Source organism: Ursus americanus, chromosome 16, assembly GCF_024610735.1.
Source record: "Ursus americanus isolate L20-20 chromosome 16, mUrsAme1.1.p, whole genome shotgun sequence".
Lineage (NCBI taxonomy): Eukaryota > Metazoa > Chordata > Mammalia > Carnivora > Ursidae > Ursus > Ursus americanus.
Genome location: NC_142142.1, coordinates 20440507 through 20452737, shown reverse-complemented (window position 1 = coordinate 20452737; position 12231 = coordinate 20440507). Strand labels below are relative to the sequence as shown.

The window sequence follows — 12231 nt, the reverse complement described above, 5'->3', positions numbered from 1 at the left end:
ACTGGACTGAAGTCCTGGCTAGATCTAGATGACCTTCCTGAGACTGAGAATCAGTATCCTCATTGCTAACGTGGGTGGAGGATCAAATCATGAAAGTAGCGTAATGCTCAGTTCAGTATACTGTGGCTTACTGCTCAGTTCAGCACTTCCCCTCTGTCCGTTCTGCTCCTCGGAATTGTCTTGCGAAGGAAAAGAGTGCAATGCCAGATCGCTGAAAAACATGGATGATGCGGCACCCCCTCCCCCTCTTTACTTCCCCCCACCAACAATAAAGTCCAAACTTCAAAAGAAACACACTCGCAAATGGTGGCCAGTCTCAGAGGCCTTTCCCAGAGTGGAACCATGTGGTCAGATACTGGCCAGGGCAATCCTTGAACGACTTGGTTACAATCCAAGCCTGTTTTCAGTGGGGAACAAAGTTCATGTTTTGGAGGCAGTATCCTTGACTTTTTTATCCTGTTATTCAAATATTTCCTAATAATCTTCGGCATTTATACACTCAAGAGACCTTGAAGGAAAAGGATGCAGGGCTCCAGTCTTTTTTCCTTCCTTTTGCTAATGAATAGATGTTTTCTTTCTGAATTCACTGGCCCTATCACCCTATTTTTTTTTTTAACACTTAAATAACCATCCAAGCAAGAAGTCAACTACCAAATGGGAAACCGTAAGTTACAAAGTTTTGGTTTGGACTTAATGCTATGAGTGCCTTTTCAACATGAAAAACCTAAGTAGAGAGGACTTGAAGTCCAATCGCGTACATACATAACGCGTCAATCAGTCGGAACAAGTGTGGCTGTTTCCGGTGCCACCTACTGGTCATACCGTTAAGACTGACTGTACGCAGTATGGCTGGTCCTGGGAATGAAGACCGAATGGAATTTATGCTGTGGCAGTCCCGGTTACATATTCCAGCAGGCCGGCTGAATGTCACAAGAGGGTGACCGTTGCTTGAACATCATCTTCAGTCACAGTTACTTGGAAGTGTAAGACTATTTTACTATGTGGTTTTTGCCCTGGTTTACTCACCGATTACATGCGTAGAAAGAAATACATAATGAGGCATAATCTCTGGGAACTCTGAGGTTAATGAACCAATACTCAGATTCAAACGATTTTTGTGTCTTGTGATTCAGAACTGGTATTGGTGCCCCGCCCAATCCCTTTGCCAGCCAGTGCACCACACAGTTGCCCCAAGCTGCTGGGACGTTGGCTAAGCCGACGCACAGCTACCCCCTCTCTGGAGAACTGCCCTTGGCCAGGAGGGAGCCACCTTGACCAGGAGGCTACGTGCACACGTACACATTCATGCGGCCTCCATAGCCAGGGGCCGATAGCTGACTGTTGCGATGGCACAAAAGGCCAGCTCTCCTAACCTTGAGGCGACACTAATCCACTGGTGCAATTTGTTGCTCCAGAGCTCCCTGTTGGATCAGGATGAAGCCAAATTCTTGCTTAGCCCCCCTTCTCTGTCCTGTGTGGTTTCTCCTTGAAAACACTCTATAAATCACTTGAACACAACGCATCTCAGGCTCTGCTTCCAAGGAAGTTGACCTAAGACAAGAACTATCCCATGGAAAGATGTATCTGTAATGATGGAAGTCATGAGAGCAAAATAGCCCTTTGGGTCTCTGAATGTGGTTTTCCCAACATGCTCGAGTGGCTAAACAAAGCCACTCTTCTCCGTAGGCGGCAGGGCCCGGATTCAACAGCAGCAGTGATACAGCACTGTGGGACCAAGGACCTGCGTGATGATATAAAATATATCCTTGAAATGGCACTATGCCTGCGTTTTCTGAGAAATGCATTTAGTTTCAAAATAGTACATCCGTGCTGGCATTAGACCTAGTGCTCCCGGGGGCAATGAAGAATGACCTGGAGCCGGGGCACTTGAGGCCTCACACATTTCTGCCTCTTCTGGAAGAGCCAGGACTTCTTTGCTTGTGCCAAAGGAGAATGCTGGGGAAAGGAAAAAGCTCTGCAGAGGACAGTTTTGGAAATCTCCTAAGAATGGGTGGTCGATTAAATCGGGTTCTGGCTGCAGAAGTTCCAGCTACTTCTCCAGAAGTCGCAGTGCCCAGTGAGAAGCTGGAAGTGTGGGGTCTAGTCAGGCCTGGCTTTGAATTCTGCTCCAACTCACTAACTCAGTCTCCTCATCTACAGAATGGGGATCATAATTTCCCTCCCTCAAGTTTTGGGCGGTGGGTGAGTTAGGAATAGTGTTGGTTTAGCACCTGGTACCCATTAGCCAGTGAATAAAACGGCAGCTACTTCTCTGCACTTGGGTGGTAGCATCTACCAATCAGCCTAGTTTCTCTCACTAATAAGGGCAATATTTTGGCCTTATTTATTCAACTTGTTTCAAACCCAGTGGGGCAAAGGATGCTGTTTACTTAGGGCTCTACTGGGGACCCCCCAAAGAACGACTTTAATTTTGTTATTAATCCTCAGATGATTATGATCCTCACTTGGCAAAAGCCCATGGAAGGGTCTCACTAATTTAAGGGATCCTGTATGTCTGAGCAGACCGTACAGTGTTCAGACGTGCCCCGCTGTGGTTAAGAGGGGCTAAATCTAGCCTTCCTCCTCTCACCAAGCCATGAACCCCGCAGCTAGTGTCCACCTAGAGGTAATACCTTATTAGTTCTCATAGAAAAGGGGCTAGAAGCAGCCCTGACATTGTGGAAGCCCTTTGTTCAAGGTTAGGATCTGTCTTGTGGGCAGAGGGGACCACGAGGACCCCTCCGAAGAGAAGACCTGAGCATTATGCTCTCTAGGCCCACTTTCTCCTGACCCTCACAAATAAAGCCTGACAAAAATATTTAAGGCCACAGTAATTACCTGCTAGGGGTCTCCTCAAAATATGGTGCCTAGCCCAGATGTCCCCATATCATAATATTCAAGGTAGGGTCTGAAAAATTACCAGCACCATCACCTGGGGCACTTGATGGAAAATGCAATATCCTGAGCCATACACCTGACCTTTTAGATTCTATAATCTCTAGAGATTAAATTAGGGAACAGCTGTTGAGATATTATTAATCTCTTCCTCACAGGCTTGCTGACCATAGGCTTCCTTGGTCAAGGATTCCCTTCATTCTCAAAGTCTACAGAAGAGTCATGGTAAAGACTTGAATGTTCCTTAGAAAGATTCTTCCTCTTAGAAGAAGCCTGAAGATAAAAAAGCCATAGGCTTCCTTTCCCTTGATAACATCCTTCCATTCCACATCCCCTTCTCCCAACACATACATAATATCATCTCTCACAGGGCTCTTCCTTCTCTCTCCCTTTCTTGTTTCTGGTTGGTGGTGTATAGAACATATCCCCCAGCAAGCAGAGGCAACTTGGTGACAGCTGTCCTTAAAATTCTTGTTTACTTTTTAGAATCACATCTAGCATTTTCTACTGGTCTTCCTAGAGTCCTGGGTTACCCAAGACCTTCCAAGCAACCTGTGTCCTTGGTGGCAATCCTAACAGTCAGGGAATGTCCACATGATGGGTTGTTAAGTTAATGATACCTTCAATACAGCATAGGCTTCACATAATAGCAGTTAACATATGAGCACATCACTGTCAACATAAGGTCTGTCCATCAGAGAACCAAACTGAGCTGTTCTGTAACCAACAACTATACTATGAGGTACACATCTAGAATTGTGTCATGTTTACTTTGCCCAGTTCCTACATAATTACTTCCAAGTGAACATTAAGGAAGAACCAATTCATTAAAAGATATGGTAAGAAACATTCAACACCTATGCTAGGAGCTAGAGCTAGAGATAAATCAAATGTGTCTCAATCTTCATGAAATTCAGCCTAGCAGAAGAATGCCTATGGAAGCAGTCTGTGGCCAACAGAAGACTATACCACTTAAGGGATTATCATTATTAACAGAAGAGTCTTACACTATAACTTAGATGCTGAGAAGAAAAATATTTACTGACCACCACTGAATTTTCACAAAGATCCTACTAGCTTGATTGCTAGGTCAGTTATGATGCCTTCAGGTGCAAGAAATAGGAAACCCAACTAAAAGTGACTTAAGCAAGAAGAAAAATGTATTATCTCACTTAACCACAAGCCAAGACGTAAAGATTACTGGAGTTGATTAACTCAGTAGCTCAGTCATACCTGCAAGAACTCAAATTCTTTCTGTCCCTCTGCTCTCTCACTCGGTTAGTCAGGGTTCTTCAGAATAACAGAACTAATAGGATATATATACATATATACACACACACATACATATATACATATATATACACACATACCTATGTACACACATATATTTAAAGAGATTTATTATAAGAAATTGGGTATGGAGGCTGACTAGTCCCAAGATCTGCAGGGTAAGTTGGCAAGCTGGAGACCCAAAAGAGCTGATGGTGTAGTTTCAGTCTGAAGGCTGGCAGGCTCAAGACCCAGGAAAGAACCAATAGTTCAGCTAGAGTCCAAAGGCAGAAAAAAACAATGCCCCAGCTTGAAGGCAGGAAAGCAGGAGGAATTTCCCCATTTCCAGGGAGACTTGGCCTTTTTATTCTACTTAGGCCTTCAACTGATTGGATGAGGCCCACCCACATTAGGGAGAGCAATCTACTTTATGCTATCTACTGATTTAAATGTTAAACACATCAAAAAATCCTCACAGAAACACTCAGAATAATGTTTAATCAAATACCAAAACATCCTGTGGCCCAAACAAGTTGACACATGAAATTTAATCATACATTCATCTTCAGCATTTGACCCATACCTTTGTCGGTATGAGGGATGGCAGCAACAGTTCATGCAACATTCAAAAGTTGGAGTAAGAAAAGGCAGATTTTTCTGCCATACCCTATCTGAAAGTTAGGGAAAATGTCCCAAGGATGAACCCTCCCTACCTATCCTCCACACTTCTACATCCATCTCCTTGGCTACAATTATATTGTATACCTATTCCTAAACAAATCACTTGCAAGGGGAAAATTTACCCCAAGCCCAAAGACTAGGAAAGAGCTCCTCTTCTTAAGACGCACTTGATATCCTGATACATTGTTGTTAGGAAGGAAGAAAGGTTTGGATTGGGCATGTAGGAGCTGGGGGAGGCTATTGGCTCAACAACCAACACTGTCTTCCATAATTTCTATTATCCCATTTTAAAGATATGAATACTGAGGCTCAGAAAGCTTGAGTTGGTCAGCATCACACACCTAGTTAATTGTCAAGCACGAAGTTCAATCAGATCTTTCCAGCTCTAATTTGCTCGCTCATTTGCAGGTTTATTTGTAAATATGCCTAACTCCACCTGTACTGTAACCTTGGGCAATTGCCTTATTCCCTCCAAATCTTCTTTTCTATCACTGATAAAGAGACATAACAACAGTCCTTAACTTTCAGAGTATCACTTAACTTAGTGAATGTAAACTTTCACTATTACAGATCTTCCTTGACTTATGATGGGGTTACATGCTGATAAACCCATCATAAGTTGAAAATATCATTAAGTCAAAAATGCATTTAACCTACTAAACATCATGGCTTAGCCTTGCCTATTTTCAAGGTGCTCAGAATACGTATATTAGCCTACAGTTGGGGAAAATCATCTAACACAAAGCCTATTCCTATTTTGTAATAAATGCTGAATTATCTCACGTAATTGATTTTATACCATACTGAAAGCGAAAAATAGAATAGAATGCTTATATGGGTACAGAAGGGTTGTAAGTATATGAGCCGTTCACCCTCGTAAGCTGTGGCTTGCTGCCACTGCCCAGCATCATGGGAGATGATCACCCCCCCATACTGCTAGCCTGAAGAAAGATCAAAACTCAAAGTTCAAAGTAAGGTTTTTCCTGAGTGTGTATTGCTTTTGCACAATATAAAGTCATAAAATTGTAAGTTGAACCATTGTTAAGTTACAGACTGTCTGTATTTGCTGCCCCACCACAGTATAAAGAGCCACCTATTGTACAACTGTAGGGGGCACTATTCACCTAAAATATACAATGAATTACCCCCCTGGAGTTTCACCATAGCTTACTAAGGGTACAGAAAACTTACCTCCAGAATGAGAAGTAGAGGATTCTTGGGAAGTAGTGCAGCACTGGCAAGTTTTAACTCAATGCCACAACAAACAGGTGAAGGAAAGCTAACAGAATTTTCCAAGCCCAACGGTAAGGACCTTCATATATGTATCTCATTAATTCTCACAAAAGCCCTAGGATGATAAAGAAATTTTGTTATGCTTTTGTTTTTCATGTAGAGAGTTACCATGGTAGGTTTTAATTCCAAGAAGGAAACAGAATTTCTTGATTTCCTTGCTGGAAGATACCGTCAGTCATTTGACACTTTTTCCGGGGGCTCACTGTGTTTCTGTGTTCCACCTGCCAAGGCTTCAGCATGATGCAGTAAATACTGATCTGTGAAGTCAGAAGCCTGGGTTCTAGCCTTACTCTGTGTCTAGCTAACAGTATCAAAGTGGACAGTCAATTAACATTTCCTTTCCCCTCTGTATCCACAATTATCTGCAAATCTGGTGATGAGGTAGATTCCTTGGTTTGTACGAATGGTTTCTTTTTTCTTTCTTTTTTTTAAGAAAGAGAGAGTGCACGTATGATCTCGCATACGAGAGTTGAGAAGTTGGGGAGGGGCAGAGGGAAAGGGAGAGAGAGAACCTTAAGCAGGCTCCATGCCCAGCATAGAGCACATTGCAGGGCTCCATCTCACAACCCTGAGATCATGATCTGAGCCAAAATCAAGAATCAGACGCTTAACTGACTGAGCCACGCAGGCACCCCCCTAAGAGTGGTTTCTAGGGGCCCAGTTATACTGAGCAATCTATCACCCAGCTCTCTATATATGCAGGCTGAACCCTCAGGTCTGGTTAATAGGTCTGTTGCTATTTACCTAAATAATCCTGGTTTGCTAAGGAGGTGGAAGGAAGACAGTGTGATGTGGTGGGAAGAGTCCTGAAGGCAGGGTATAGGATATCTAGTGCTAACTCTGTCTTGGAGAAGTCTCAGCTTCTTTATCTGTTCAGTGGGGTTCTGCAGAAGATGACCTGGAAGATTCCTTCCAGGTCTATGGTAGTCTAACAGATGCTATCAGATGCTACTGTTTCTTTGCATGTGTCTCAAAATTGCTTTCTTAAAATGTGTCCCATGTTCTTGTTTTAGAACAGAAATGAAACCCCAGGTATAGATTCTTGAAAGCAAAAGAGATAATGAAAAAAAAAAGGTAGGAAGGCCTAAAATGCAGTCAAATTCTTGAAATTGAAAAATTGAAGGCTACTCAGGTATTCATCAACAGACAAATGGATGAAGAAGATGTGGCACACACACACACACACACGCACACACACCACACAATGGAATACTACTCAGCCATCAAAAAATCAATCTTGCCATTTGCAACGATGTGGATGGAACTAGAGTGTATTATGCTAAGCGAAATAAGTCAGTCAGAGAAAGACAACTATCATATGATCTCACTGATATGTGGAATTTAAGAAACAGGCAGAGGATCATAGGGGAAGAGAGGAAAAAATAAAACAAGACGAAATCAAAGAGGGAGACAAACCATAAGAGGCTCTTAATCATAGGAAACAAACTGAGAGTTGCTGGAGGGGAAGGGGTGAAGGGATGGGGAAACTGGATGACGGACATTAAGGAGGGCACGTGATGTAATAAGCACTGGGTATTATATAAGACTGATGAATCACTGACCTCTACCCCTGAAACTAACAATACATTATAAGTTAATTAATTGACTTTACAATTTAAAAAATGAAAAAAAATTTAAAAAGTTGAGGGCTACTGAAGGAAAATCATAAAATGGAAATTCCCAGGATGTGATAAATGAGTGATCTTTAATACCTGCCCTCTTTGGGGGAGCAATTTCTGTTACCTTAGCAATGCACACTTTAAGAACTCGAGAAATGGTTGTTGACCAATAACTTTACTATAATGATTAGGCATAGAACTAGCTGATTATCAAAGGTTCCTTGTAGTTCTAGTATCCCATGATACATTTTGCTGAATTACAACACAGTTCTGCCTGACTCCACAGCCCTAGCTCTCTACTATTAGGCATCCTGCTTTAGACAGCTTCGTTGTCTCCACACATTGGAATTCAGCATTCTCAGGGACTCTGTTTCCTCACCTGTAGAATGGAGAGAATAACAGTAGGTACTGTATAGGTTTGTTCACTTAACAAATATTTACTGAGTACCTGCTGGGCACCACGGGTATCTTAGTGAATCAGACTGTTAAGACCCTGCGCTTGTGGAGATTCTTTCTAGTTAGGAGAGAGAGAAAATTAATAAATAAGCAAGTGAATAACCAAGACAGTGATGGACATCAGTAAGTGCTGTGAAGGAATTAAAACAGGGCTAAGGAGTGACTGGAGGGAAGGATGAAACAGGAGTGTTGGAGAAGACGTCTCAGAGGAAATGACATTTGTCAAGAAGGAGCAGCCCTGGGGAAATAGGGGAGAATATGATGATGGCATTCTATGCAGAAGAGAGACTACAGACCCTACAACAAGAATGGCTGGGCGTATTTGGAATAGAGAGAAGGTCAATGTAGCTGGAGTGTGGTGAGCAAGGCAGGGGTGTGACCAAAGGTGAGGGAAGATGGCCAGATCTTACAGAACTTTGTAGGCCTGATAAATTTTCTTCCAACAGCCATAGGAGACCACTGACGAGTTTCCAGCAGTTTCAGAGAGGAGCATGATCTGTGGAACCTGGTTTGAAAACATCCTGTTTGCCATGTAGAGAAGAGATTGTCAGTGAGCAGTGGTGGAGAGAGGCCTATCAGGAGATAGCTGTCCACGTGAGAGCTGATGGGGACGGGACAGTTTGTGGTGGTGGAGATAGAGAGTAGAGAGAAGTAATTCAAAATTAGGATATCTTCTGGAGGGCATGTGGATTAAATGAGGTAACCTATGCAAAACACCTCACAAAGTGCCTGACGGAAGGGGCTCGATTAAGTGCTTACTGTAGATAATATGGCCTGGTATAGCAGGCCAGTCACAGTTCCATAAGTCAAAGAGAAATCTGCCAAATACTTAAGTCACAGAGCAGATCAGCAAACTGGTTCAAGCACTCATTATTTATGTGCCATCTGGGCAAATCACATTTGGGGCCTCAGTTTCCCCACTTATAAAATGAGGAGTGGGTGAAATGAACTCTAAGGCAGCTTCCAGAGCTAACATCCTCCGAATCTTTTTGATGGGCTATATCATCAGGGTTTGCTCAGAGAAGCAGAGTCACTATGAGTGAGGTAGAATAAGGAATTTATAGCAAAGAGTAGACCTGATAAAACCGTGGAAACCAGTGAAGTACTTTATGTAAGGCATTGCCTCTGTGCCTGGTGTTGGGCCCAAAGTCGCGATAGATCAGCCAGCCCTGCAATCAAGAAGGAAAGTGAGGCACAAAGTTTCAGAAGTCAAGGGCAAATTGGAACACATTGGGACAAACTAGATGCCAAGTCTGTCTAACCATCCCTAAGCTTGATGCAGGTGACCTGCAGAAGCTAGAGTCCTTAACCATGGAGCTACTCAGGCACCGAGCCCAAGACTCAGAGCAGCTGAAGGAGGAGCTCATGCAGGTCCAAGTGCTGCCCCTGCACTGAGTGAGCCAGCCGACTCAATGTCATGAACTGGCACCCAACTGTGACTTTCAGAGGAGAAAACACTGCTTTGCTTCCACCTCTCCAGTCTTGTGCCAATTTCTTTTATGGCCAATCCCAATCTGGAACCATGCAGGGAAGGGAATTCTGGCAAATGAGTTCCACTGCAGCTAAACTGACAGTACAGAGCTACCAGAGTCCACTCCTTGTCAACTTGGCATTCATACACACCTTTTAAAACCATACTTAACTGTTAAGTAAAGACAATAGCAAAATCATGCTTCCACTTAACATGACCCGATGGTCCTTCATGCAACTGAAAACATTCTATCCTTCTCCCCAGTAGAGGATATACGGTCCCTTTATGCACCTTTGGGTGATATTCATTCTTTTTCTAGCTGAGTCACCCTCTCTTTTGAAGGTAAGGGCTTTGGGAGGTGATAGGTCACAAGAGCAGAGCCCTTATAAAAGAGACCCCAGGGAATCCCCTCATCCCTTCTGCCTTGGAAGGACACAGCAAAGAGACAGCCATCTAGGAACCAGGAAAGGGGCTCTTATTAACATTGAATCTGCTGGTGCCTTGGTCTTGGATCTCTTAGTATCCAGAACTGTGAGAAATAAATGTGAGGTATTGCCTTATAGCAGTCCAGATGGTGTAAGACAGGCATAAAAAATAACGTGAATTTTGTGTGTAAGGAATTTGGAAAAGGCACAGCAAGGGTGGTTCTTTTATACCCCATGTCTGGGTTTAGAGGACTCAAACAGCTGGAGGTAGGAACCCCTAGGACCAGAGAATCTACTTCCAAGATGGTTTCTTCATTCATACTTCCAGTGCTCATCCCGGGGTGGCTGAAGGAGGGCACTATCAACTGGAAAACCTGCATGGTAGTCTCAAGGTAGCTGGATTACTTACAGGGCTGCTCAGAGCTCCAAAGCAAAATTTCCAGCAAATAAGGAAGAATCCGCATGGTCTTTTATGACATAGCTTTGGAAGTCACCTGGTGTCACTCACACTATTCTATTGGTTGAAGACGTCACAAGCCCTCCCAAATTCAAGGGGAGGAAATATAAACTCTGCCCTTCAATGGGAGGAATGTCAAAGAACTTGAGGCTATGTTTTAAAACCACCACCTGACACCTTGTCCAGTCTAGTTCATGTTTATCCACAGCAGGTGGCTAGTTCACACTTTTTCATTATTTAGCATTATTTTTATTACTGTTCATTTCTCACCTTTATCAACTGATGAGAATGCTGCCTGTGGGAATATTATTACAGGTGCTTTCCCTTCCCTGGGTCTCTTGGAAAATCACACACCCTTCATAGCTAGACTCACATTTCAATTTTTCTACAAACTTAGTACTTATAGGTGATCTCCTGACTTATAACTCTTTGGCTAGATACTCCTGCATATATGGCCTAAAGGATTCCTAATGCCTTCAGTTGACAATATTGAGATCAGTGGTCAACTAGCCAATGAACAGTGATAAGAAAATATCTTGGGCTGATTGATGAAATTTGCAGGCTTCTGAACCAAACAACAATTCAAGCCAAGACATTTTTCTACCTTAAAATATATTTAAGAATCTGCAGAGAAAAAAGAAGGTTAGTGATTGGCAAAACTTCTGAGTTCTGAAGAAAGCAGAAAGCTGTCTTGTAGGCATGGCCTGTAGAGCAGACTTGACCATCATTCTGGAACCAGTTGGGTTGCATTTTGATGGCCTCCTACACCCAGAACATAACGAAGTCTCTCTTTTTCTGAAGAATTAGAGCACTTCTAGCCTGAATCATTAATTTATTTATTCAACAAGCATCTATCGAGTGCTGCAGACGGGCTAGGTAGTTCCTCCCTTGCTGTTCAGAAACACAGCGGTGAAGAAGACACAGCCTCTGACCTCGAAGGACTATGAAAGGGATCAAAACCAAGCCAAATCAAAACAAAAACCCAAACTTATAATGAGGGAGGGTGTTCAAGAAAAAGCACTTAATTATAAATAAGTTTCACTCTGGGTCTCGTGTCTTAGTCTCCTCTAATGTGACTGTAAGCTCGATGGAGGCAGTGACCACATTCTAATGCCTCCACGCCTCCCAGGACACTGCTCAGTGACGTGTCCACAAGAACCTATCACGAAACATTGGCTACTGGCTTGACTGACAAATACTGAAATGAAACGAAGTTGTAGAGGTGTGAAGTGTGTTAGCAGTACTTTTCGCCTCCTGCGTGGGTTCGCAGTTGCGCATCTGTATATTAAACCGTCACCACCAACAAATAAGAATGTCCTCTGTACTATCTCATGCTTGGTAGGAGGAACAACAGGGCTTTGATTCCTTGACATTCAAGAGCTCTCTGGTGACATGATTCTTCCCTGGCTAGTGGTGCAAGTGATAAGAAGGCAGGGGTTTGGCTCTGCCATTTAAGAGTCGTTACTGAACCTCTTGGGGCCTGTGATTCCTCAACTTTGAGCAAGATTAGGGGTCCCTCCTGCTTTACTCAGTACAAATGTTTTGTTTCATAACTAGTACGGGTGCAGAGGGAGATGTAGCATCCAGACCATCTATAACCTGTGGGATGTGAACTGGCTTCTCCCCATGTTTCTCTTGTTCCACGATAAATTCCCAGTCCTTATG

At 43.1% G+C, this 12231-nt stretch overlaps 1 long non-coding RNA gene across 2 annotated transcripts in view; it reads right to left on the bottom strand.

The window, feature by feature from the left end:
• Window positions 1–12231, bottom strand: part of LOC123803821 (uncharacterized) — a 35162-nt gene that overhangs the window by 19358 nt on the left and 3573 nt on the right. For both annotated transcript variants that reach the window (XR_015726954.1, XR_006782981.2), the window contains one exon: window positions 6037–6193. This is a non-coding gene — a long non-coding RNA (uncharacterized LOC123803821). The remainder of the gene's footprint in view (window positions 1–6036; window positions 6194–12231) is intronic.